Source organism: Malaclemys terrapin, chromosome 2 (genome assembly GCF_027887155.1).
Source record: "Malaclemys terrapin pileata isolate rMalTer1 chromosome 2, rMalTer1.hap1, whole genome shotgun sequence".
Lineage (NCBI taxonomy): Eukaryota > Metazoa > Chordata > Testudines > Emydidae > Malaclemys > Malaclemys terrapin.
This window is the reverse complement of record NC_071506.1, coordinates 231109405-231132499: the sequence shown is the minus strand read 5'-3', so window position 1 is coordinate 231132499 and position 23095 is coordinate 231109405.

The window sequence follows — 23095 nt, the reverse complement described above, 5'->3', positions numbered from 1 at the left end:
CAACTGGTTTTGGAAGTAAAATACAATCAAAATAAAATTGCTACACCACCTATGGAAATTTCCATTAAAAACATAGCTCTGATATGCTCGAGACAAGCAACTCAACAAAAGAAGCCTTGTTTTCTACTATAAATGAGAGCCCTGTAATGTCAGGGTTATCGCACAGCAAAGGGCTGTTCAAAAAACACCAGCAAGAGAAGATTGAGTGTGGGGATAATGAAGGACAGATGTTGATCAGGCAAGATGCTGAGCTGAAGGTTTTGCTGTACAGAGTTAAGAAATAGGTGTGGTATGTATCATGCTCTGCTTGCCAAAAATTATGCAGAAATACTCCTCTACTTCATGATGTGCTGCCAACATTTTAACAAGGGGCTCCCTCAAAACAAGTTCTGCCTCAGCTGGTAACAAAAGTGATACTCTTTTCTTCTGCACAAAATCTCTCAGATCTGTGCTCTCTCTCACTCAAAGCATCTGTCAATCCCATACGCTTCCCTTAGGCAATCTTTTGGCATGTATGGGGGATGGTCTTCCCTGGTTGGTGAGGTGCTGGGGCAGCAGGTGTCCTTGACTGGCTGGCAGATGAGTGGAGAGAAGGGTTCAGCATGTTTTGCCGGTTGGTGTAGGGGTTGGGAACAAATTTCTCTTATGAGCTAGGTGAGGAGCAGTATTCCACACTCCCAGTTCAGGCTCTTCAAACTCTAGGCTGGGCAGACTGGCACCAGTGGATTGCAGCAGCTATCGGATTCTCATTGCAATAGCATTTGCCCCATCTCCTTTGCGCCTCGTCAAGTGTTAGTGGATTTAACAGCAAGTGGCTAATGTATGGTGGTTCTGGGAATTCTGGAGAGAACTTCCTGTTGCCACAGCTGCCATGGCAATAGCAGGCTAACCTGAAACACAGACACTGCATGAGCAGCAGCCAATGCAGTCCCAGTTCCAGAAAGGGCTGCAAATAGTAAGTGGAGAGGGTCTTAGCATTTTCAGGCAGTTTTGCAAAGCAATTTTCTGATTACCCAACACCCACAATGTAACATTCCTGTCCACTGTTATGACACAGCTTTGGCACAGGGGAAAATCGAGCTTCTCCAACCCACTAGAATTCTCTAAGTGTATGAATTTAAAATAACCAGCTGATAGAAATAACTTGGACTTTCCACAAATAAAAATGTACTTTGACAAATTCCCCCATAAAAGGATACTATGGTAATGAGTAGTCATGTTGTGAAAGGTAAAGTTCTGTCATGGATTAAAAATCAGATAAGCAAAGGCAAGCAAAAAGCAGGAATAAATGATCAATTTTCAGCATGGAAAGTGATTAACATGTGATGGCCCAAGGCTGTATTAGGACTAGTCTAGTAAGTTTTTAATGATCTGAAAAGAAGGTGAATGTTGAGGTAGCAAAAACAGATGATCCAAATTTAGATTAGTATGAATAATATGTTACTGGGACTGTTGAATTAAGGTTCAAAGACTATTTGCATTCATTCTGGATAATTAACTTGTGTATTTCTTATGTTTGTCATTAACATTATTGCGATTGAGATTTTAATTTTAGTTGCACTGAGTAATGTAATGATCAGTGCTTTTAGGTGGAGTATAATTTGGAACTCAAACCACTAACTTTGTTGCTTTTCAGTGCCCATCATCTCAAACCTAATAAGCTCACAGCTGCCAAATACCATCTGTTAAACTGTTTTCACCGTATTTTCTGGTGCCAGCAGGGCACTCTGTGAAAGTCTTTAAAACATTCATCTGGTTTTAGATAACTAAGTTACAGAGCATGGATATCATGTAAGTACTCATTTCTTACACAATAAGTACACTTGGTTTACTTGGTAATACCATGTATTATTACATGTTCTTGCAGATTACTTAGTAATCTAAAAAGAATTCTATAGCCATTCTGCACAACCATGAAAGGCTGGCAATGTGTACATTCCTCCCCTGATAACACTTACGGAGTATAAAAATTAATCGGGTGTGCCAAAGAACCGGTTCTTTCCCAGAACAGAGGCTGGCTTTTTCAAAAGCAGAGAAAACTTGAGGCACGCTAGCCTGGAAAGCACTCAAGTCATACAACAAGTTCAGACAAGTTCACATAATAATAAAAACACACTTACTGCATTTCAGGTGCACTGGTTAAAGCTTAATGTTGACAATACCTACCGCTTTGTCAAGGGTATTACAGAATATACTTGAAGTATATTTTGGCCTACAAACAATATTTTGTTTTTAATACATTTGTTCTATTATCAGTTAAAGTTTTAAGTGTGTGTTACTTTGACTTTTATCCATTAATATTCATTTTGTTAGAAATAATTCCCTTCTATTTTTTATCGTTAAGTAAGAGAATTTCTCATCTGTTTAAAGAGGGAAAATGTAAATTTTATTAAGTTTATCATAAATACGATTATTCCTAAAGTTATATCACTGGTAATCTGTGTTTATAAACTTCATGTGACTAGATTAGACTTAGAGAGCGAGAGAGAGAGAGAGAGAGAGAAATATCTACCCAGTAATTGTTTCCTAATTAAAGAATATATTAATTTAATGTAGGCCCTAATACACACACACACACACACACACACACACACACAAAAATATACTCTTCATCAATTTTGATTTATGTGGGACATATTTAACAGAGCTTTGTTTCTGACCTTTCTTCCTACTTGTCATGACTCAATTGCATAATATAAGCAGTCACACAGCTTCTACCTTTTTGTTGGTGGAATGTACTGTACCAATTATAGGTCAGGGAGAAAAATAAAAAGACCATGTAAAGTAATCATTTGGAATATGCAGCACAGTCACCAAAAATAAATTGAACACCTGAGATTTATTCTGACACTACCTGTTTTTACACTGAGAATAATGATTGATAATTGTGCAAAATGTCCTAAGAAGGAAACTTACCGTACCTCTTCATTCACAAGTATGCACTTGAAACAAAAGGCTTGTGGACATTTCTATTGATTGTCTGCACTTTTTGCAAGCCTTCTGTGAGCATCATATACAGCGCCTCTGCCAGCTTTTGCCTCACGTGATTACAATAAAAAATATGAGGCATGCATCCATAACTGATAGGTTAGCAAAGCATTTTAAGAATGGCTCAGATATGCCTGAACAACTATATGTTTGGCTCAGGGTTGAACTATATGTGATCTGAGTTCTACATTTCACACTGAGTGAATTCACCAGTGGAAGAAAAGCACATTCCCCTGTGTCTTTCCAATATAAAGAGTAAAGGTGTAGCAAATGGAAGTGTGCTTACAGAGCTTGCCAGCTGGCGATAACATGACAAGTTTGTTCCTAACTTCTGTACTGAATTGCCTAGAAAAAACGCACCATTTGATAAAATTAAGAGCATGCTTATTTTGAGGGTTGAAACCTAATTTAATTTTCATTTCTGAAATGTAAGAAGCTTCTGCAAACAATTATTTCCAGACCTCATAGAAGAAACCCTTCTAAAAATCCAAGTATTGAAAATAGCTGAGTCTAGTTCTGGATAGTTGCTGTGTAGTTAATAATTAACTTACACCTTAGTACAGTAACTCCTTACTTAACATTGAAGTTATGTTCCTGAAAAATGCGACTTTAAGTGAAACGATGTTAAGCGAATCCAATTTCCAATTCATAAGAATGAATGTAAATGCGGGGGGGAGGGGGCGGTTAGGTTCCAGGGAAATTTTTTTTTGCCATACAGTACTATAGTTGGGAGGTGCCCCCGCCTTACCCCACATGGGCACAGCCCACTGGCACTGGAGACAGTGAAGCAGGCAAGGAGGCTGAAGGTGCTGTAGGCTAGGAGAAGCACGTTGCGCAGCAGCAGCGGCAGCTTCCCCTACTCTGCAAGCACCGGGGCGGGGGGCTCAACCCTCAGCCCACCCACGCCACCCTTTCCCCCAAGTCCCCACCCTTAACCCGCCTCTTCTTCCCCCCTCCTCAGGGGTGAAAGTAACTTAAAGGACTTACCGGTACGCCGGAGTCCTGAGCGAGGCGTGGCCTCAACTGGAAGAGGAGGGGCCTTTCAAGATTTAAAGGCCCTGGGGCTCTGGCTGTGGCTGGGGAGCCCCAGGGCCTTTAAATCACCCCAGAGCTACCAGCTGCAGAGGCGGCTGGGAGCCCCAGGGCTCGGGGTGAATTGAGGGCAGGAATCCTCCTGGGGTTTTGGCTGACTCTTGGTAGCTGGTGCCAGATTGGTGCTTTCTGCTGGGTGTTGGTCACTGCAGTGCTGGAGCTGCCTGATCAATGCCGCTTGATCTCACAGCAGTGCAAGAACTCCCTTTGGGGACTGTGGGAGTTTAGCACAGATACCCTGAGCTGTGCTGTCTTTCTCTCAAGTTTCCATATAAAAAACTGAACCTAAAACTCTCTGTGTGTGTGAGAGAGTCAGGCTGTCCCCTCACTGGGGGCTGTGCGGCCCTGACTTATCATTAGTTCAATGGACTGCTTATCCAGATCATCCCATGCAGAGGCCTACCAATTGGCCTCAGCAACCCTGCCTCCATGACTGCTGGGAAATGGTGTCAGTGGACTCTGGCAGCTATTGTAATTGTAATCCTTTTAGCACAGCCCCCTAAAGGCTTAGTCTGGAGCTCCAGGAGCTGGCAAACTCCACCTGGGGGTTATATGTATGTTGAAAGTCATGGTGTTCATGTGCCCACTGGATACTGTATGTACAAGTTAAGCATGTGTAAAAGCATACACATGCCAACTTTGAAATCCTGGCCCCTACTGAACATCATTCACATGTGTGCTGGATGAACATGAGACTTCATCGGTCTCAGATGCATTTTCTCATTAAAGTCCTAGAATATTCTGCCTGTGAATGTGGGGTGTTGTTTATTCTCCTCTGAAGCTACTCTCACTTTCTTCTAGTATATTCACTGGAAAAAAATATATTGAGATTAGCTACAAGGTCTATTTCTCCATTTGGATTTTCTTCTTATTTCTTTTTCCCATTCATTAGGTTTTTTAGTCAATTTGTGTAGATTGTGTCTCATTTAGGTGTCTCTTTTTATATCTTGGCTCTTCAAAACTCTGATAATCAGGAGAAGGTATAAGTTATGGTAGGGAATAGCGCGGGGTGGCTTACTTTAACTTACACGTTCTCATACCATTCTATTATTGTTATTTTTCTTATTCCACTCCCCTTTTCTGGCATGTGAGTTAGTATAGACTCCCTCAAGCTCCTTTATATACAATTAGGCTCAGTGGGCCAAATTCAGAGATGGCATATAACACAACAGGCATGCAAGTTATACGTTATTAAATTGGTATGATTCTAAGGGTAAGGGAGGCAGGAAGAGGTATACGCTGGTGTAGTTTGCCCACTGAGATGGCAAGAAGGAGTGGGTTTAACCAATTTAGACTGTCTCTAACTTAACTCTTAACTGTCTCTAACTGATCTTTGCATTTGGCCCAAACTGCTTAATTTTGACTTTAGAATAAATATCTCTGGAGGATTTAGCAGATCAAAAAGGGAAAACTCACAAAATGAAGAACTGATATGCTCCACTAATCTGGGTCTGTCTCTGACGAGATCTGCAGGTTCTTCTGGTTCATCAAATAAACTGAAGTTAAAAGGTCACACTTCCCTTTCTGTGGCTGGACTTGGTGCTTTTAGACTTGTGTCAGTTGGATGCTGCCTAGAGAACAAAGACACAATTCCTGAAGAGAAGCATAGCAGGATGCCAGACTGGGAAAAAAAAAACAATCCCAAAGGTGAAAAGGTGTCACATTACTGAACAACATCAATGGCAATCTGCAAAATAAGCACACAAACGATAACAACAAGGAGTCTGGTGGCACCTTAAAGACTAACAGATTTATTTGGGCATAAGCTTTCATGAGTAAAAACCTCACTTCTTCGGATGCATCCGAAGAAGTGAGGTTTTTACTCATGAAAGCTCTTCTTCGGATGCATCCGAAGAAGTGAGGTTTTTACTCATGAAAGCTTATGCCCAAATAAATCTGTTAGTCTTTAAGGTGCCACCAGACTCCTTGTTGTTTTTGTAGATACAGTCTAACACGGCTACCCCCTGATACTTCACACAAATGATGGTTTAGGCATTTGTAGGAAAATGCAGGCTCTAGCCTCTTCAGCTGGTAAATATGTATAAATGTGCATTTTTGTTCAAAATACAATTATTTGGCCCAAAGTTATCAGAGTTGCCATGATATCACAATGTAATTGCTAATATGCAAATGTCAATGGAAATTAGGTGGCAACTTCCATTTTGTTTGTGGAAATATAGATAAAAGAATTAGCTATTACTTGTCACTGATGCAATGCCTTACACTCGATCAGATACCTTTCATTTAATGATTTCAAAATCCTTTACAAACGTAGATTATATTACAAATATAGAACCAAAGCACAGGTGCGATGTTAAAATATGACCATATAGATCATTGTTGCAACCACTGTTATATATTTGCAATAAATCTTATACAAAATGTGGCATGTAAGAGGTCTATGAGAAGGTTATGATTTGCTGGTTATGATTATGCTATCTATATGCATGGATCATTTTTGTATTTGAAGTTATTAGTATTGGCTTTATACTGTCTGTATTTCAAATGTTTGCTCCTGGGGTAATGCCCACAAGGTAGCTAGCCAGCACATCTTGGAGGGACTATTCAAATTGAGTGGCCCATCAAAAAAACATTTAACTGACAATGGACCCTGGGAGAAGCCTATCTACACTTAATGGAATTTCCTGCTGTGACTGGGCAAAATGCATGGACATGTGACTTGCCCACATGATTCCAAACTCCATCTTGTTGCTGTAATTTTCCACAGTAAGAACAATGGGCTTCCCTCCACATGGCAGAAGCTATAAAAGGCCCTGAAAACACCTCCATTTTGCCTCTATCTGCTCCAGCTTCTTTCCTGCCCTAGCCTCTGGACTATGAATTTATACTAATGGAAGCATTCTAACCAATGGATTGAGGACCTTCCAATCATTTGGAAGCAACCAGAGACTTGACTTAATCCAGCAGTTTATTCCATCACTGCTACAAGCCTGAAACAAGAACTTTGCAATTATTGTATGTATTTGATTCCTTTAGGGTGACCAGATAGCAAGTATGAAAAATCGGGACAGAGTGTGGGGGGTAATAGGCACCTATATAAGAAAAATCCCCAAATATCAGGACTGTCCCTATGAAATTGGGACATCTGGTCACCCTAGATTCCTTTAATCAATTTTAACTCTCACTTTTCTTTCTTTCTTTTTATGAATAAACCTTTAGGATTGGCATCAGTGTGATTTTTGGGTAAAATCTGAGTTATATATTGACCTGGGTGTGTGGCTGGTCCTTTGGGATCAGGTAACCTTTTATTTGACGAGACTGGTTGTAAAGAACCACTCACCTTTAAATCCATTGTTTTTGGTGATGATATAAGAACTGGAATGCCTGAGCAAACTGCTTTTAGGACTTGTTGTTAGCCAGTGTGGTGAAACAGAAATTTACTTTTGTTGCTGGTTTGGTATATCCTATGGGGGATTAGCCACCAGTCTTGGGGTGTATCTGCCCTATTTCTCAGCAATTTGTCCTGAATTTGGCATCCTCAGTTGTGACCCACTAAGGCACGGTTACAACAGGTAAGAGACTTCCTTCAGGTCATGAAGCAAGTCAATATCAGAGACTCCCAGTCCCCTGTTGTAACAAGTAGATGACATTGAGACGTAGCCACTTAAGATCTAGCAGGACACTTTTGTGGCTTCTGATTAGGATGCGGATACTTTACAAGTTCATATCATGGCTGGCTCTAGCCACTTGTATTCCTTGGACACCCTATCCTAATATAAAGACTTCATGTGATGGAGAATCCACCTCAGCCATGGTGAAGGTGTTCCAGTGGTTAATTACCTTACTGTGCCTTATTCACTTTCCCCTTCCCCCCAACCCCAGCTTCAACCTCCATCCATTGGACCTTATTATGCCTTTGTTGACTAGATCAAAGAGTGCTGCAGTACTGGATATCCAGTATCATCCTCCTTTTACAGATTAAGAAACTGAGGCACAGACAATTGAAGTGGCTTGCCCAAGGGGATACGGTAGGTAAGTGTCCTTCCTATGGGACAACACTGGCACAGGCGCTGACTCCATGGGTGCTCCGGGGATGAAGCACCCATGGAAAAAAAATGGTGTAGGAGGTGCTGCGGGAAGAGGGGGAGGAGCAAGGGCGGGGCGCACTCGGGGGAGGGGGCGGAACAGGGCAGGAAAAAGCATGGCAGGAGCGGAGCGTGAGTGGGAAGATGCAGGCCGAGGGTGAGGCCTTGGGGAAAGGGGTGGAGTGAGGGTGGGGCCTGGGGGAGAGCGGGGGTAGAGAACCCCCCAGCACATTAGGAAGTCAGCGCCTCTGCACATTGGCCAGATAAATGTTTAGGATCAGATTTTGTAATGAACACTGCCACATGTGGGACATGATGTGGATCTAAACCGGGGGGGGGGGGGGGGAAGAGGGGAGGGGTGGAGAAATTGTGAGTGGTTGTACTATAGGAGGTACAATCCTGTTCACCAGCTTTACAACACACAGGGAGAATGTGCATGTTTCTTTACTCCTTTGGATGGTGCAGCCAAATCTTACCACAAACTAATGCAGAGCTGTAGTAACGCCAGAGCCCCTAGAAGGGAGCAGTTCCTACATTCTCCCAAGTGCAAGGACTGCTTTCACAGAGGTGAAAGTGGATGTGGGGAAAGCACCTTGCACACTTATCTCTGCACACAATATGTCACTTCTTAGCTAACACTTCTAGTGCCTTCTCTCAGCTACAACAGAGGAATGTTACACCATCATCCTGAATATTTCATTATTTTTCCAACAATAGTTTCTTAAGATCCCAGCTCAGACCATTTTTCTTGTCCTTTCATGCTGCTTCAGCTCAGCCACACCTACTCCAGCCATTTGATTCTTGTGAAATCTTTTTTTTCATGACCTGTAGGCACATGATACAATAAAACACTAAGGTTAACTTTTGTTTTTGTTACAACTTTTCATGCTGTCCTAAATTCCAGACACATCCTATAAATTCTTCTTGGTACTTTTCCTGATAAGTGATGGGTGAACTTCAAAAGGCCAAAAGATTTAGCTTCTTTCAGCATCAATCCAAAGTAAAGCTGAGTTGAGAAGCCTGTGTTTTGTTTTTGGAAAATCTTGTTGTGGGACTGTGGCAGGGTTGGTTTATAAAATGGAAATCGGGGGTGGTAAAATCTGGGTCCCATTTAATTTAAATTTAAAAAAATATGCAAGTGAGGATAATAGGTAGAAATGGATCATAGCTTTTTGTTTAGTCTCCTGTCATGAATAATTCATAAAGCAGAGTGGTTTCAGTTTTGCAAAAACTTGTCAATCCGGTTTTGGCTCAGACAGCACTTTGGCTCAGAAATTGGGCTCGAGAACTTGTAAGAATGAGCTTTTCTGGTGAGCTCTCTATTCCCTTCTGGTTTTGATGGGTTGGGCACTGGTATGAGTCAGATTCCCTTACACAAGCTGCATAGTCCCTTACTACCTACCTAACCCCGTCATGGCTTTGCTAGTGTGAGGGAACTTCCCATCCTATGAAACCGGTATCGTGTGAAACCAGGAAACATGGAATTGTGTGGGAATTAAAAAGAGAGTTCCATTATTTTCAAACCAGAGGAAAAAATGGGGCTTATTTCAGGCTGGTTTGAGTTTGAATAGTTTGGTAATTTTTATTTTTACCCCCAATGTTTTACAACTGTAACCCTTGTATTTTGTGCTAAAAATTAGTCTTAGCTATCAAAATAAACAGAGGAGTGACAGTGGTTCAGAGTGATGAGTTATTATCATGTGAGCTGTCTGCTGAATACCTCAGCTCTCTTCCCTCAGCCTCATCATCTTCCCAAAAGTGGACCAGCTGGAAGTCTCACTAGAAAGAAAATAGTGGTATTATCTTGAGAATAATAAGACTGCATACACCAATGGGCAAATCCCATCCGCATCCATGTAGGCAGAGGAACTAGTGCAGTTACATAATGGGTCTTCAAGATTTGGGGATGTATGAGTGGTCTGTACCCCCTACACAGTGCAAATCTGAGCTATGTAGTGGGATGGGGGATTATAAGCACATGGCAATGGGAGGAACTAGGCCAAAAGATTTACTGTTTTGTCCTATGATATCCAGTCTGATTGAGCCTCTAGTTACCCTCCCATTCTATAGATGGAGCAAGTTAAAGCAACAGAAATTGCTCCAGCCAGTAGTCTCCTGGTGCTGGCTCCTTGGAGCAGATTACACTGGTCTACAATTTTTGAGAAGTCGTCTGCTTCAGAGATAAAATGTGCTATTTATTATGTATTTTGATGTGCTGAATTCAAATATGACAATTAAAACAACTGATTGGCTACTGCTTCTAAGATATTTAAGTTTTTACATTTTATGTCTATGTATATTGTGTAGATAGTAGAGTTTTAATCATAAATTGTAAACCTAGGTCTTTTCATGTGTTTATGGTTGCTTTACATGATAATATTTCACCTGCCCTGTTTATGTAACACTTTAAAAATCAGCAAAAGGGTTATATAAATAAAATGTATTATGAAACAAAAGGCAAAAAACTATTATGTACATAGTTTAGTCCTAGTCAGTGTCTACTCGGCGCTTCTTGGCTTGTCTCTTGTATTCATTAAATGGAGCATCTCTTGTCACTCTCCAGCAGTAGTCTGCAAGCATTGATGGGCTCCATTTGCCCTGATAGCGTTTCTCCATTGTTGCAATGTCCTGGTGAAATCGCTTGCCGTGCTCGTCGCTCACTGCTCCGCAGTTCAGTGGAAAAAAATCTAGATGAGAGTGCAAAAAATGTATCTTTAGTGACATGTTGCAACCAAGGCTTTTGTATGCCTTGAGGAGGTTTTCCACCAACAACCTGTAGTTGTCTACCTTGTTGTTTCCAAGAAAATGTATTGCCACTAACTGGAAGGCTTTCCGTACCGTCTTTTCCTTGCCACGCAGTGCATGGTCAAATGCATCATTTCGAAGAAGTTCACGAATCTGAGGACCAACAAAGACACCTTCCTTTATCTTAGCTTCACTTAACCTTGGAAATTTTCCATGGAGGTACTTGAAAGCTGCTTGTGTTTTGTCAATGGCCTTGACAGAGTTCTTCATCAGACCCAGCTTGATGTGTAAGGGTGGTAACAAAATCTTCCTTGATTCAACAAGTGGTGGATGCTGAACACTTTTCCTCCCAGGCTCCAATGACTGTCGGAGTGGCCAATCTTTCTTGATGTAGTGGGAATCTCTTGCACGACTATCCCATTCGCAGAGAAAACAGCAGTACTTTGTGTATCCAGTCTGCAGACCAAGCAAGAGAGCAACAACCTTCAAATCACCACAAAGCTGCCACTGATGTTGGTCATAGTTTATGCACCTCAAAAGTTGTTTCATGTTGTCATAGGTTTCCTTCATATGGACTGCATGGCCAACTGGAATTGATGGCAAAACATTGCCATTATGCAGTAAAACAGCTTTAAGACTCGTCTTCGATGAATCAATGAACAGTCTCCACTCAGCTGGATCGTGAACGATGTTGAGGGCTGCCATCACACCATCAATGTTGCAGGCTACAAGATCACCTTCCATGAAGAAGAATGGGACAAGATCCTTTTGACTGTCATGGAACATGGAAATCCTAACATCACCTGCCAGGAGATTCCACTGCTGTACTCTGCAGCCCAACAGCTCTGCCTTCCTCTTGGGTAGTTCCAAATCCCTGACAAGGTCATTCAGTTCACCTTGTGTTATGAGGTGTGGTTCAGAGGAGGAGGATGGGAGAAAATGTGGGTCCTGTGACATTGATGGTTCAGGACCAGAAGTTTCATCCTCTTCCTCGACTGACTCAAGTGAGAATGATTCTGGTGCATCAGGAACCGGCAGTCCTTCTCCGTGGGGTACTGGGCGTATAGCTGATGGAATGTTTGGATAATGCACAGTCCACTTTTTCTTCTTTGACACACCTTTCCCAACTGGAGGCACCATGCAGAAGTAACAATTGCTGGTATGATCTGTTGGCTCTCTCCAAATCATTGGCACTGCAAAAGGTATAGATTTCCTTTTCCTGTTCAACCACTGGCGAAGATTTGTTGCACAAGTGTTGCAGCATATGTGTGAGGTCCGCCTCTTGTTCTGATCTCCAATTTTGCAGCCAAAATAAAGGTGATAGGTTTTCTTAACCTTAGTGGTTATACTGCACTTTTGTGATGCAAGTCATTTCACCACAAACATAGCAGAAGTTATCTGCACTGTTCACACAAGTACGAGGCATCTCTGCTCACTTTGGCTAAACAGAAATGTGTCCCTTTGCAAAATCAAACACTGACAAATAAGAGAGCACGACACTGTATGATTTCTAGAGCTGATATATTTGTTCAGCGGAGTGATGTAAGCTTCGTTATGATTGCATCATCCATGACTTCTAGGAATAACATGATGCAATTCATATTATGTATGATGCAATACCAGTTTCAGATTGCATCATTCATTATTTTGCCTAAAAAGCAAGTACTGTCCAAACCCAGTCATAGATTTATTCATAGATCCAGTCAAAGATGTATTTTAGTCATTTCTGGTTTAAATTGAGATCCCTTCCCTTTATAACTCACTTATCCTCCGCCATTCCCAAGTCAAGGGTCGTATATACTGACCCAATAGCATATCTTGAAAACTAGAGCCAGTCAACAATTTTAAGCATCATTTTCATTCTCAGTGACCCAGAATTAGTAAAGTTTGACTACATTTATTTCAGAAGCATTTTGGCTGTAGAGCAGTGTTATGGGAGGATTCCTTTTCCTGAGATCCCTCCCCCCTCCCCACCCCACCCCCCCCGCAGCAGTTAGCCAGAATATTTGATCACTGGAGCTGGGCACTGGGCATGGATTTGCTGATCCTTCAAACTCTTACTTTTGTGAGTAGAACTGACATCTGTAGGACTCCTAGTGAGGGTCAGGCCCTAAAGAACTCTCTATTTAAATGAGGGTGATGTTAAATTTGAGGTAAGTTGTGTAATTCAGGACTCAACAATTAAAATTACTGACAATTAAAAGGGATAGCAAATTTGTGAAAGCTCTTGTATGTTCTCGTTTCCTATCATTAACATGTAATGTACATAAGGAATTCATGTTTCCTCTCAAACACTAAGTACAGCAATTCACAGAGACTTCAGATTTTAGGAAGCTGGTCTTAATCTCGACTGTTCCCCTAGAAACTTTATTTTTTTTATATTAGTGACTCGTGTGACCTTTTTGTGGTAACATTTTTGTTCCTCTGGTAAGGTTTGTAATATTATTAAAAAGTGTTGTCAGACCACATCCTTCCACTGAGAGAGAGAAACACTTCAAGGGGGGAAAGCTGCCAAAATATTCTACACAGTGTTGGGAAAAAGAATGTATAGTTCATTATTGTTTTGCTCAAAGGTAAACCAGGAAACCCCCATATGTATTTTAAATACCATGCTAGTTTCTACAAATTAAAAAAAGAGATGAGAGCCAAAGCTGCAGAAAGAATATTACAAGCTTAGGGAAAAAATTGAAAGGAGAAGTGACCCAAGAGGAATTATTCAGAATGACAGTTGTGATGCTCTCAAAGGAGGAAATAAGGTTCAGAAACATAATTTTTTGCCCTCAGTTATACCGTAAAACCTCATTAACTTCACTGGAGCTGCATGCATTTAACCAAGGGCAGAATTAGTCTTTGGGTCAAAAGACTATGAAAGCAATGGTCAGAAAGCGCTATTTATTTTATGATTACTCTCACAAGTTCAGTGCCATGCTTGAGGGTCAAGTACTGCTTTTTTAATGGCTCTGTAACCTGGTACGAAGAGGAAGATGTCTCAGTATGAAACCCTTTAGCATTAACCCTTTGTATGGCATATGTGTTGTACACAGGTCTGTGAGAGCAAGTCAACCAAAATATGCAGCTGCCATGTGAATATATTTTTTGTTTGCTGTCCATAGACAATGAAAGGGTTAAATGGATACCAGGTTAAAAAACACTTGAGAGCCACAAAACCTGATCCCTCATTTAGCCTGGAGGGATATCTCTGGGTATTTCTCAGACCAGTGACATGAAGGATGGCAAACTCTTCTGTATTTATAATGGCACAGTTCCCAGCCTTTATACTGTACACTTCCTCCTCCCCCCCCCCCCCCCCCCCCCCAGCCCCTGAGTTACTCAGATCTTTATTTCTCAGAATGACAGTCTTGAAGTGATACATAACACCAGTCTTTAGCTGAGACATATGCATTTCCAGCACACCCTCTCATTTTATGGGAAATGTCAGGCTCTTGATAATGAGTCTCAATGAGCTCCAATGAAGAGAAAGCCTCATTATATTCCCAATAACAGAACAGTCAATTGTTAATCTCTAGATGAGATCATTATTTTCAGTCTGACTCAGTTCAAAGATTTCACAGCACAAGACAGCCATGGTTCCTTATAAACCAATACTTCTCATTCACTTTAAAGGAAGCTTATGAGCGCTCAGATGACTTATGAATCATTCTATTTATCTTCATCAATTTACTTTATAACTGTTCTAACGCAAAATATTTTATAACTGAGTGATTTATAGTGTAATAAACTTAATTGCATGTGTTCACAGTTACTTCTGTTGCAGAACAAGATTTTTTTTTCTTATTGTTTTTTGACAAACGTAATAAATAATACTTGGGTTGTTACAAGCTCTTTATTTCAGCCTCATTAGCAATAAGTATCCCCTGAGCTAATTTAGTTAACAGCTCAGCAACTTGATCAACCATTATATTCTCCAGAAGGTTTTTGGGGGGCGGGTGTCTCATTAATATGTGTGTGCATAAAGTTTGCCACATTGATAGCCCTGCAGACCAAAGTCCATTTTATATGCACAAGAACAGGCCGCGAAAGCTTCCTCGCAGTGCATTGTTAACATGACTCAATTTTGGTTCGGGGATGACCAGCTATGTAGTTGTAGTTCACGCTCCATGGCATTCTTTCCTTGGCTTTGCCAGTGAGGCTGCCAACATAATGGCTAATTAGTACCCGTCATCGCTGTGGTTATGGTAATTCACTGTGGGGAACTGGAGAGGAGCCACAAGGATGTCGGGCACCACTAAAAGGAAGGGCAAGTCAATAGAAGTTGGACACCTAACTCCCATTTATGATGTGGAAAATATTTCAGAAGACGGCAACAGAATTTAGGGTCAAATTAATCCCTGGCGTAACTCTACTAAAGTCAATGAGATTACACCAATAAGGTTGACCCATAAGCAATAACCTTTGGCTGCTTGGACAGTGGATCTCACAGTGAGATTAAACAAAGTACCATAGAATTGTTGCTGGCCAAGTGTAGTATTTAATTGGGGTATTTTTCTTTTACACTAATGGAACAGGATTTTATATGAATCATTACTAACAATGTTGTACACATACTCCTAATGGCAGCATGTTTCACACTTCACTATACTTAATTGAAGGTGAACGTGCATTATCACTGATATAAAGGCATCTAGAGCTATCTAACAAGTTTTGTGTTTCCAATAAGAATAAATAATAAAAATAGTATGCCACAATTCTTTAAACTTTCATTTAACACTATTTTAAATTATATGTAAAACATCTGTTAAAAATATACATATATGTGGGACTGTCTTCCAGATGTGAAAATGTTTATCAAAAGGACAGAACTCAAAGCAGTTATCACTGAAGTGGATCAAGAGGAGGTCTTAAAAGTTACATAAACCTATCGAAGCTCCTTAATAAGCTGGAGGATATAAAATAAAGCCTGAGAGCTGGGTCAATACAACTTTATCTGCCAAATGAATGGTGTGGTTCTTCACAAGATATGATGCCCATTCAGTCAAGCTGGGAATTCAACTGAATACATTCCAAATTACATTTACAATAATTTTTATTGAAATATAGTTCAGGTTGCTAGTACATTTAAGATGGAGCGTGTCTGACATGTTAACACGGGTCTCAATTGTGCTACTTAGGCACAGCTCCATCTTGAACCATACCTATCCCTGAAGAAGTTACGTGATGAGTTCTACTTTCAGGAAGCAAATGCCTCTCAGAACTCCTCAGCCAACTGCTATACACCCTTACATGGGGCAACATACTTCCATTGTTACACCAGTCCCCTTCTGTGGCCCTGTGGGAGAGGGGTTTGGGCCATACCCTCATCCCGTCACACGTGGCCCACCTTCTTATGGTTAGACAAGCCAGCAAAACCCAGGGCTGAATCTAGCCGACAGGTTCTGGTCACACCAATATGAATTTTTAACCATCAATACCATTTTCTGCAAAGGATTTTCTACTATGAAAGCTTCCAGCCAGATCCGTCATTTCTCCAAAATGTTCATGTATTCACTGTAATGAACCTAGCCATTGTCAATTGTTTTCTTAAGATTCACTGCAGTGTCTCTTTCTTTGGAGGCTGCTTTTATAGATTTTCCAGTTGTAAGTAAGAGTAGTTTTCATATACCATACATGCCCCAGTCATGTCTTTTATTTCTGTTACTACAGCCATTTGTTTCTGACACTAAACTGGGATATAGTAGCAGACATGTTTTGAGGGACTTCTTATTTAATCATTTAATATTACATATGGTAACTCAGACCAGGTTTGTCAACAGATCCACTAAAGTTCACAAACCTTTCATAGAATTATAGAATTATAGAATATCAGGGTTGGAAGGGACCTCAGAAGGTCATCTAGTCCAACCCCCTGCTCAAACAGGACCAATTCCCAACTAAATCATCCCAGCCAGGGCTTTGTCAAGCCTGACCTTAAAAACCTCTAAGAAAGGAGATTTCACCACCTTCCAAGGTAACCCATTCCAGTGCTTCACCACACTCCTAGTGAAAAAGTTATTCCTAATATCCCCCAACCTAAACCTCCCCCACTGCAACTTGAGACCATTACTCCTTGTTCTGTCATCTGCTACCACTGAGAACAGTCTAGATCCATCCTCTTTGGAACCCTCTTTCAGGTAGTTGAAAGCAGCTATCAAATCCCCTCTCATTCTTCTCTTCTGCAGACTAAACAATCCCAGTTCTCTCATCCTCTCCTTATAAGTCATGTGTTCCATCCCCCTAATCATTTTTGTTGCCCTCTGCCGGACTCTTTCCACATCTTTCTTGTGGTGTAGGGCCCAAAACTGAACACAGTATTCCAGATGAGGCCTCACCAATATCGAATAGAGGGGAATGATTACGTCCCTCGATCTGCTGGCAATACCCCTACTTATACAGCCCAAAATGCCATTAACCTTCTTGGCAATAAGGGCACACTGTTGACTCATATCCAGCTTCTTGTCCACTGTAACCCCTAGGTCCTTTTCTGAAGAACTGCTGCCTAGCCATTTGGTCCCTAGTCTGTAGCAGTGCATGAGATTCTTCCGTCCTAATTCCAGGACTCTGCACTTGTCCTGTTGAATCTCATCAGATTTCTTTTGGCCCAGATCTCTAATTTGTCTAGGTCCCTCTGTGTCCTATCCCTACCCTCCAGCATATCTACCACTCCTCCCAGTTTAGTGTCATGTGCAAACTTGCTGAGAGTGCAGTCCACGCCATCCTCCAGATCATTAATGAAGATATTGAACAAAACCGGCCCCAGGACCGACCCTTGGGGCACTCCGCTTGATACCAGCTGCCAACTAGACATGGAGCCATTGATCACTACCCGTTGAGCCCGATGATCTAGCCAGCTTTCTATCCACCTTATAGTCCATTCATCCAGCCCATACTTCTTTAACTTGCCAGCAAGAATACTGTGGGAGACTGTATCAAAAGCTTTGCTAAAGTCAAGGAATAACACATCCACTGCTTTCCCCTCATCCACAGACCCAGTTATCTCCTCATAGAAGGCAATTAGGTTAGTCAGGCATGACTTGCCCTTGGTGAATCCATGCTGACTGTTCCTGATCACTTTCCTCTCCTCTAAGTGCTTCAGAATTGATTCCTTGAGGACCTGCTCAATGATTTTTCCAGGGACTGGGGTGAGGCTGACTTGCCTATAGTTCCCCAGATCCTCCTTCTTCTCTTTTTTAAAGATGGGCACTACATTAGCCTTTTTCCAGTTATCCGGGACCTCCTCCGATCGCCATGAGTTTTCAAAGATAATGGCCAATGGTTCTGCAATCACATCCGCCAACTCCTTTAGCACCCTCGGATGCAGCGCATCCGGCCCCATGGATTTGTGCTCATCCAGCTTTTCTAAATAGTCCCGAACCACTTCTTTCTCCACAGAGGGCTGGTCACCTCCTCCCCATGCTGTGCTGCCCAGTGCAGCAGTCTGGGAGCTGACTTTGTTTGTGAAGACAGAGGCAAAAAAAGCATTGAGTACATTAGTTTTTTCCACATCCTCTGTCACTAGGTTGCCTCCCTCATTCAGTAAGGAGCCCAAACTTTCCTTGACTTTCTTCTTGTTGCTAACATACCTGAAGAAACCCTTCTTGTTACTCTTAACATCTCTTGCCAGCTGCAACTCCAAGTGTGATTTGGCCTTCCTGATTTCACTCCTGCATGCCCGAGCAATATTTTTATACTTCTCCCTGGTCATTTGTCCAATCTTCCACTTCTTGTAAGCTTCTTTTTTGTGTGTAAGATCAGCAAGGATTTCACTGTTAAGCCAAGCTGGTCGCCTGCCATATTTACTATTCTTTCTACACATCGGGATGGTTTGTTCCTGCAACCTCAATAAGGATTCTTTAAAATACAGCCAGCTCTCCAGGACTCCTTTGCCCCTCATGTTATTCTCCCAGGGGATCCTGCCCATCAGTTCCCTGAGGGAGTCAAAGTGACTCTTGCCCAGTTCTGTGTATGCGTCAAAATCATGTGAAATTACAAACTCAACTTAGTTTTCATTCAAACCCAGATGATATGCAATGTATTCGAACCTGAAAATCAAAGTGTAATTCAGCAGGAATAATGGGGCTATGGCTTTGCAGACCAAAACCAAAGAAAGTGTTTGCACATGTCCCTGTGAAGGGAACATTAGGTTGTGCATTGTTTAGCAATGCACTGTATCAAAAGAATGATGAGAGAACCTTGCATTCCTGTGAAAACCACTTTGATCTTTACTTGCAAGTTGAGTTATCTGGTACACAGATACCATAATGATGTGGCTTCAATCAGAAATGTCTATATAGATCTTTCGAAAGAGTTCAGCCCCCCATCTAATCTTATAAATGAAGTAGCCAGACTTTTGGAAATGCTCAGCACCCAGCAGCTTAAAACCATATTCACAATACCCCTTTTCAGTAAGGTATAATATTTTCCCAATAAGAACCTAATTGAAATCAACCAGTCAGACATTACAAGGACCTAGACATTCTCCTACTGATAGGTAAATATATATGCATGCTATATTCTGAGCGGGTGTTCTCAACTTTTCTCCAGCCACAACCTCATATTCGCCCTACTTTTCATTCTGTGACTCCACATTGTGCCACTTTTAAACAGTCTGGCACAGATGCAACCCAGAATCTTTTGTGCTGGTTCCTGTGGCACTTCTAAGGAGCCACTTCAAGGATCAGCAGAGCAGTTTAATAAGGAGTTTTGGTATCTGAGCAGGACTGGTTCTAGTGTCTGAGCAAAGCTGCTTCAGCAGAAGGCCAGAGGAAAGGAAAGAAAGCAGGATCATAAACCAAGGTAACTGCTGGCTGCTTTCTTGGGAGGCTGATAGGTCATGGTGCTGTAGCTGAAAGTCCCTGATACGGCATATATGGAATGTACTTTTTTTGGTCGATGTAAAAGTGTTTTAAACTAATTAACCTGGTGTACTGATGACAAGCATTCAGTGTCCCTGTCAAATTGGTGAATTACTGAAGAAATAAAAGTGATGATTACAAATAGCGGCTTCCATTGATAAGCCAACACTTTCCACGCAGTGGTACCAGTACTTGAGATATAAGAAATAACTGCATTACTTCAGAACCCACTGGATGCTGTCAATAAGATAAATGCTGGGTTTTTTTAAAATAACAACCACTGTGCTGAATGGTGATAATAAAGTACTGCAAAACTTCATTTTACACCTTAGTGGACAGTTAATTTTTGAATTAAACTATTGGGGGCAGGGGTCATTGATGTTGTTATTTATTCGCTGCAGTAAAAAAACTCAGCTCAGAGTAGTCACATGAGTTCTGGTGACAGCCTGTTTTCATTCTATGTTCCATCTGTGTTGACTGGGGCATCAAGAGGTCAAGTGACTTCAACGGTGGCTTTCCCATAAAGGCAGAGCCAGCAGTTGTCTAGTGTCGCAAAACATAAAGCAGAATAATATTTGGTGACTTTTGAGCATGTAAATAACTGCAGGCTGGAAGGAGATGACATTTTTCCAGTCCGCCCAGAGCAGCAAAATCCTTTGGGAAGGTGCTCTGTGATTGGCCTAAGATCATTAACTCTCAGCCAGCATTAGAACTAAAATCTTCCTGGTTTCCTAGACCTTTGCTTTAATCAGTTGTTATCCAGAAGGATTATACCTGCACACATATAATACTCACTGGGCCTGAACTTGCTCCCACTTATATCAATCAGTGTAAATAGGAGCATGATGGAGTTCTGTCACCGCTCTGAAAATGTAAAAAACTCATCAAACGTGCAGTACATAATGGGCTAATCTCACACAATGGAGTTTAATGGGATACAACTAAGGACTTTTTCTCTCCTTGAACAATGGTCGCCATGACAAAGTCAAAATTTGCCAGCCTTTACCACATAGCAGTATCTAAGATAAATAAAATTACTTCCCATCCTAGATACAAGTGTAATCTGCAGCACCTCAGCGTATGTGGTAACGTTTGGCAAATGTTACTTAAATTATACGTTTAGCTTTTGGGTCAAGGGGTGACAGCTCTCTGAGCGGATGAAGGGGGTTACTAACAGAGGTGTAAAAACCCTCAATGAGTCCAGGTCACACAAAATCCTGCTGCCTTTCCTGTTGGCCTGGTTTATGCACTAATTTGAAGCTGTACCTTAAGAAATGGTTTGCATCCACACAAACTCTCATGGTCAGAAAATTTCTGATGAAATGTATTTTCATCCTAATATGCTGTTTTGTCACAGCCAAAATATTTTGCAGAGTCATCATGATTTTGACGGGAGCGCCAGGGTGCTCTGGTCACTTCTGACCAAAGCCAGAGAAAGAGAGACCTGAATTGAAAACCTGACATTGTTTATCAGAAAACTGTTGTTCCAACTCAATTCTGTTTTTAAATGCTGCAGTGGTTTTGGGTTTGTTCCAAAGTGGAATGACGACAAATTTCAAAACTTGTCATGAATTGGAGTTTTATCCCCTAGCCATCTCTATGCCCATGCTCATGGCATGGTTTCTTGTATAGTCATAGCTTGTTTGACCTGGAAACGGGGCTAGAAGCCCTTTTGTAGAGTCTCATGTGCAGGGGTGAAAGTAAGTTAGGTCACTTTACCGGTACGGGCCAAAGGGTGCTCCGGCCCCCAGAAGGGGCGGGGTCTTGGGCGGAAGGGGCGGGGCTGAGGTCAGAATCCCCTAACCAGCCCTTTCAGGCCACCTGGTCCTCACCACCCAGGGCTCCCGTGTTGATTTAAAGGGCCCGGGGCTCTGGTCACCGCTGCTGTGCTAGCGGCAGCAGTGTCCGGAGCCCCAGGCTCTTTTAAATCGCTGGCCCCAGGGCAACTGCTCCCTTTGCCCCCCCATCCATCAGAGGCTGCGGGGGAGGGGGAGCCAATGGGGAAGGGACATTAAAGTGCTTTAACGTTGCTGTGCCCCCCGTCAACTGGGGGGGGGGGCACGCAGGAACATTAAAGCGCTGCCGCAGCAAAGGACTGTCCTTAAAGTGCTGCCGTAGCAGTGCTTTAAATGTCCCTGCCCCTTTTGCCTTCCCTATCGGTGGCCCTGCCGGTACGGACCCTACCAGCAGGGCCGCCAACGGGTGGAAGGGGCAGCGCTTTAAGGATGGTCCTTTGCCACGGCAGCGCTTTGAGGATCCTTAAAGTGCCGCAGCTTTAATGTCGCTGCCCACCCTCCTCCCACATAAGCAGCCCTGCCAATATGGACCCTACCAGCAGGGCCATCGACAGTGGAGGCAAAGGGGGAAGGGACATTAAAGCGCTGCCGCAGCAGGGCTTTAATGTGGGCTGGGTATGGGCCAATGCGGGTTCTTACCAGTACGGAGTACCGGCCTGTACTGGCTCACTTTCACCCCCGCTCATGTGTAAAAATACTCAGACACTTCACACTAACTATCAGGGCCATATACATTCTCCTGAGGTTGAAAACCGGACACCTGACAACCCTAATCTCCTTTCATTTACACCTGTGCACTTTCAAAAGAGTTCCACTATTTTTACATTGGCTCTTACTGCACACTCTGTGTTCAGGCCTCTGCCCGGCAATAATATTCTAGCCCCCAGCATTATGCAAGAGAGAGCTCAGGTATCAGTGAAAGAAACTTCCCCTTGTAAAACAGAGATAATGATTGCTATTTACTAAATGGCAATAATACTTAGAAAATTCCCATTGTTGGGGGAATTACAGAAGTGTGCATATGCCTCAGCACAAGGATACTGCCTCTGAACTGGTTTGTTTCATTCTCAAGGGCCAGGAAAGAAACATATGTCAGGACAGAGCAAAGTAGCTCTTTTAAGCAGTGCATGAGACAGGAAGTTAACGTAACATTCTCTGAAATATATAACACTAGCTTGCTGGCTGATGTATGATGGTATCGTTACTATAACTAAGGCAAAGAACAACTTTTTGACAAAACAAGCCTGACCCAGCTGGCTTGACTAGGGGAAGTGTCTCTTTTACAGCTGTTGCCTATGGACCACAAGAGTATTGGTTCAACGGCATGTTCTGTGATAATACGCAGAAAGCGAAGTCAAATTGGGACAGACATTAAATGTCACGGCCTTTCTAAGCCAAGGGATGTCAGTAACTCATTAACTCATGAAAGAGTGATAGATTACAGAAAAGAATGGAGATTTTTTAGGACAACTGGAAGCCTCTACAGTCATAGAGACTCTAAGATCTTCAGCATTGTCATAAGGAAAATGTGTTAACTGTACATTAAAATAATCTTCTGAGATATTTTCCCTTGTGCCAT